The 6,000-nt window shown below is 36.6% G+C and overlaps 1 long non-coding RNA gene across 5 annotated transcripts in view; it reads right to left on the bottom strand.

The window, feature by feature from the left end:
* The window catches only part of LOC121019088 (uncharacterized), a 525,799-nt gene that overhangs the window by 493,629 nt on the left and 26,170 nt on the right, over positions 1-6,000 (bottom strand). For all 5 annotated transcript variants that reach the window (XR_005785440.1, XR_005785442.1, XR_005785443.1 and 2 more), the window contains exon 2: positions 3,600-3,698. This is a non-coding gene — a long non-coding RNA (uncharacterized LOC121019088). The remainder of the gene's footprint in view (positions 1-3,599; positions 3,699-6,000) is intronic.

The raw sequence follows: 6,000 nt of genomic DNA, 5'->3' as shown, positions 1-6,000 counted from the left end.
TCTCTCTCTCTCTCTCTCTCTCTCTCTCTTTCTCTCTCTCTCTCTCTCTCCCTCTCTCAAAAATAAATAAACATTAATTTTTTTAAATTTATTTTTGAGAGAGAAGAGAGACAGAGTGCAAGTTGGGGGGGGGGGTGGTTCAGAGAGAGACACACACAGAATCCAAAGCAGGTTCCAGGCCCTAAGCTGCCAGCACAGAGCTGAGCACAGAGCCTGACGCAGGGCTCGAACCCACAGACTGTGAGATCATGACCCGAGCCGAACAAAGTCGGACGCTCAACCGACTGAGCCACCCGGGTGCCCCAGAAATAAATAAACATTTAAAAAATGTTTTCTTTAAAATGGATATGCTGATGTAAAATGAAGGCTTTGCACAGATCTCTGCATTTTTCAAAGCTAAGGCTATTGGGCACCAAAACCCCCAAATGGTGTTCACTAAATTGATACCAAAATGTTCCTGGCAATAGCTGCCACTTAAATAACTTATTTTCCTAAATTGAAGCATGGAATTCAAAATCCCAGGTTGAGGCCATTTATACTGCTCTGTAATATTTAGATACTGCACACAAAAGAAATCATTTGGCTTGCAGGTAGCCAAATGAAGAAAGGAATACTCAAACCGCCACCCTTTGTCACCTGAAAGCTCCCACAGCCACATGCCTGAGTTTAAACTACTCAGGGTTTATCAATGTTATTCTGAAATGGAACCTTCAAGCACAATGTGCATGTGCATGCGTGTGTGTGTGTGTGTGTGTGTGTGTGTGTGTGTGTGTGTGTGTTTTAAGGAAGAAGGACAACAATCTAGAGAGGTAGAGGAAAACATACTGCCTAAGACTGGGTGCATCAACACCCCACAGCAGTTGTGTGAGTTGTGTCGTGGCCCCAAAGGCAGGTGCTACTGTCACCTGGGAGAGCCTCTAGTGATCCCACTGAGTGAGCCACAAAGCATAAGGCCCAGGCACACTGCATTTTTATTCCTCCTAAAGAAATTTACAGGCCATTTTCTCACCCTTCCCCCTGAGCTAGGATATTGAGGTTAAAATGTACCTACTGAGTAGGTAATGTATTTGGTATTAAGGATCCATCATATGCCTATGTCTTCTGAACATAATGGTTCCTTTGGAGCTATTATAGATATGCTGTGAATAGATATTAGGAATAATACACAGAGCGGCTGAAGGAGGTCCCATATTAACTACTGTCAGACTTTGAACATTATTTGAAACTAGGCTTTTTTTTTTTAATTCCTGGGGTTTAATACCTCTATACTTTGTAAACTGAGTGCTTTTCAAAGAAAGCTCCAAATTCCTACAGAGCTGTCTTTAGGTGAGCTTTGATCTTTGCAGAGCACCTATCTTGTGTTTCTGTAATTGCTCTGGTTTAACAAGGCTCCCTAGCACGTGAAAGGGGAAAATCCTTTTATTAAGGCTATAAACCTAACTGACCACAGTGATGGAATGTGCAGCTTGGGGGTAGCCCTCAGCTCCCCAGGAAAGAAAAAAATGGGAAACTAGGGAAGTCTTCATGTTAAAACAAAATGAAATATTTATTAAACATGTTTCTGGTGTCCCAGGTGGTAAGTGACTGCCCTGTGGTCCGCTGAAAGGTTTGATCTTTGTTAAGTATTGTGAATGCAGATTTCAATAATGGGGTGAAAGCTGAGGAAGTTATGGCCGAAATTTTGGCTAAAGATGACAGCTCCAGGTTTCATGTTGCACAAAGCAGTCGAAGGGATTAAACCAACAAAGCCTGCTCAAAAGTATTGAGTTTCCAAAAGTGTAATCTTCCTATCTGTGATTCACACTCCTAGGATGGGGAGGATTCCTCATTTACTTTGACTTTGCCATATTAATCTTACTTTACAAATACATGCGGTGATTTATATCATGTTTAATTAACTGATTGAGGGCTCTAGTGGTAAAAATGGCATCGCATTAAGCTCTGTCCGTATGGCAAATTCGAATCACATCTTTAGCCTTGCAAGAACAAAATATCCCGAGAGTCACTGATGACAGGATGTAGGAATTGAAATCAGGTCCCTCCTGTTGTTTGAGAATCCAGGGAGGGTGCCTGCCATATGCCCGTCACTTCCAGGGGGGGAAATGACAGGATAAAAGAAAGGAAGGCTACAGTTCTTCCAATATGTTCAAATCTCAGATGAAAATTATTGTGCAGCCGTGCTGTACAGAGGCCAAGATTCACATGAAAGTGCATCCCAAACTTTGCAGAGAGCTTCATAGAGGGTTTTGTGATGTTTCGATTTGTTTTTTTGTTTTGTTTTACTTACTTATTTTTTTCTAAAATGGCTACCCAGTGTTTTTCAGAACTGATAGATGAAAATGCTGTGGTTTGGAGCTGAATACAATAAGCAGCAAAATAAAAAAATAAAATAAAAAAGGGAATTCTTATCCAATAAAATATATGTGCACCGTGTGACTCAGTAAAAAGCAAATTAGGTTTGACTGCTAAAAACCACATACTGGGATACCAGTTTCAAAGTTAGCATTTTTGGAAGTGGAAGTTGTCTAATATTTCTCTTCAAAAATCTGTGGTGATTATTTATGACATCTAAAGAAAAAATGTAAATTAACTGCTGATTTCCTCCAAATAATTTCTTTGAAATTTTAAAATGCATTCTGAATGATTTTAGTAAGACAGCATAATAAAAGTTTGAAAAGAAGCCAAAAAATCAGTTTTTCTCCTTAACATGACGATTCACATGTTTGTCCAAACTCTTTTACTGATTCATTATTTGCATGCCTTGATATTATTATAATCATTTTATACCTTAATCTTGTATCCTGAATTTCACTTAATATTTTATTTCACATTTGCCCTATGGTTAGCTGTCCATAATTTTTATTGAGTACATAATATTTCACCAAATTAATGTTATTATTTTTCTAAACATGCTTCCATTGTTAGATACTAAAACACCTTCTGACATTTATTATAAATAACATTAGAAAGACAATTTTATACATACGGCTCTTTTTTAATATTTTGAATGATTTCCTTATGATAGTTTCCTCATCTATCTATATAGGTAGATTCCCTACCCATAAAGTTCTTTAAACAATGTTTAAGTAAAGAAATTTTTCTTCCAAGGGCAAGTGGACAACAAAGCATTCTGTGAGGTATCACTACATAGAAAATCTTTCCTCTCTGTGGAATATAAAAACAAACAAACAAAAAAAAAGAAATTCAAACTCATAGAAACAGAATGAAAAAGTGTTTGCCGCAGGCTGGGGGAAGGCAAAAATAGGGAGAGGTTGGTAAAAAGGTACAAACTTTCAGCTAGAAGATGAATAAGGTCTGAGAATCTAGTGTAAAACGTGGTGACTATAGTTGAGGACATTGTATTGTATAATTGATTTTTGCCAAGGAAATAGAACTTAAATGTTCTCACAAATAAGTGAGTGGACGAATGAATGAATAAGTGAAGTGACAGATGTGTTAATTAACCAGATGGGGGAAATCCTTTCACAATGCATATGTCTATCAAATCATCATGATGTACACTTTAAGTATCTTACAATTAAATTTGTTAATTGTGCTTCTATGAAGCTGAAATCTAAAAAAAGAAGTTAAAATCTTACCTGAAGTTAACACACAATCCAAGGATGATGGCCTCCTTTTTGTAGCAAAGTATTGGCAACATTCAAAAGCATTTCAAGTCCATGTTGTGTCCTTCCCTGCTGCGTAAAAGAAGGGTAGGATAACAATGAAACAAAATCAGAATTTCCTACTTTATTTTCCTCACCATTTACTAGTTCTCTCTAGAAATAAAAGCGTCCCTTTAAGTATAGTTAAAGTTTTGAAAATTTACAAGTTTCCTAGGGAGTATTGCAAATAGATTATTAGACCAGAACACAGTTAACTTTTTCAAATGGCCATTATTTTAGTTATACCTTAAGTGTGGTCCTAATAATTAATAATCCTAGATGTTTTCATGGCATTAATTCAGAATATGATGAATTGGGTAAGTTAGGCAATATATTTTAACTAAAGCTACTTTGGATTTTGACAAGAAATTCAAACTTTTCAACTGTGGTCTGTAACGGCACAGGCAGCTTGTAAAAAGAATAATCACTTCAACTTTTTCAACTTCCTGAAATCACTCAAAATAGAGTAGTTCAAGATTGTTTCATTTGGAAGTAATAAGTTCTAAAACACAGTGTGCTGCAGTACATTTTAATTATTGGTTTCCATTCTCAATGTACTAGATTTTATTAACCATCCCTTGTGTATTTGTTTCCAAAATATGTATAAACCCAAAACTGTTATTTGCAACCTTTTATCAAAAAATTATCTGATTTATTTAATTTGGTCTACAATTTCAGTTCAAGTTCAGTTCAAGTCTGTATTAGGGTTCAAATGACATATTTTTAAAAATAATTTCGGAGGCCAGAAGTGCATTCCTCTTTAGATGGCTTGTTCCAGTTGATATCATTATTGGTCAGGTAATGTGACATCTTTTGTTTCCCAAGTTTATTCCTTTCAATGACATCTACGTCTTCTGCACAGTTTAAATACGAAAGATAAACATTCCCTATGAGGCACTGGAAGGAGAAGCAATTAATGTGAATTTGATAAAACATAACGTAGTGGACTGACAGTAAAAAGGCTATGCTTATTTGATTGTTGACTAGTTTTGTCTTTAAATAATGGTCTTCTTTTGGCATTTAATGTATATTTGTTCGCAATAAACATAATTTATGAATATTTTAACACATGTGTACTCAGTGGGGTGGATTATCATACTGATATAAATAGAATTAATGAGCAGTCAACCTGCCACATGTCATGACATATGACAGGGCAGCTAGAGCACAGAAATAATTCTTGTAGTTTCATAATAAGGCTTTTTTCTTAGTTCGACTTTTTAAAACTACTAACAACCTTTATTTTCCTTGTATTTTGGAGTATGGTTCACCAACTAGGAAGCAGAATTCAGGTTTTACTACAAGAACCTACTTTTTAACATTCAAAACACTATTTTCTTGCCCTCTTCAGAACATAATAAATATACTTTCACAAATTAACACTATTCAGCCAAATTTCAGAGAATAGGTCACAGACTGACAATCATTTTGCCCATTTCAACTAAAAAAAAAAGTCAATATATTCTTCTTCTTTTCATTTTGTGGCAATAGTATGATCACGCCCAGCTGCTGATGCCGGATACCAGATCTTTACAAGAACAAGAACCTTCTAAATGCTCCTAAATTCGAAAACAAATCTGATGGGCATATCGCCTGGATAAAATTGTCCTGAAGAAAACATCTTCTTAGCCAGTTATTTGCTCTTCTTGCTCACAAAGCAACAATCTGTTAAGCGTGCCTAATAAGATTTTTTTTTTTTTTTTTACGGAATAAACCCAGTGATCTAAAGCCACCTCTTCAAACAGTAGGTATGGGGGTGAACAGAGGCATGCAAAATCTTCAGTTTAACCATACTTCATTTGACAAAGAATTATTTTCATGAGGAGGCAAATTGAAATTTAAGATTAACCTTTATTTTCTTTTATTATTTTTATAGCTTGATTATGGGTAAAAATGGGAAAAATTAAACCAGCACTGCATTGTCTAGATGATCTGGCAGGAGGAGAGCCTTGGCAAAGATATTATGCCATGACTTTTTAGAGACACAGATGGCAGGGTTGCAGCCTTTATTCCTCTTATCCTTTATTTTCAAAGGGAATATTCAAAGCTTTTTGCCTCCACCAACCCTCCACCCCTACCTTCACATTTAAAACCACTGACTTCCCAAACCAAAACTCTGTCCTAAAGCTGGCAAGCCCCAGGATACTTTAGGGAAATGACTGAACGGGACGCCATGCTTCTGGTCATCTGTCAAAGGAGAGGACTGCACTCTATGGGGCTGGGGGCTGATGAACTTCTCTGGAGTGACTCCCTTGGGGAAATCCAGCACTTTCACCGGCAAAGAAAATGGGCACCACCTAGTGCTTTTTTGATGCAAAGGCTGTTTGTGCTGGTG

The sequence above is a fragment of the Herpailurus yagouaroundi genome, unplaced genomic scaffold, assembly GCF_014898765.1.
Source record: "Herpailurus yagouaroundi ecotype Mexico unplaced genomic scaffold, PumYag 221, whole genome shotgun sequence".
NCBI lineage: Eukaryota > Metazoa > Chordata > Mammalia > Carnivora > Felidae > Herpailurus > Herpailurus yagouaroundi.
This window is presented reverse-complemented; position numbering and strand designations above follow the sequence as displayed.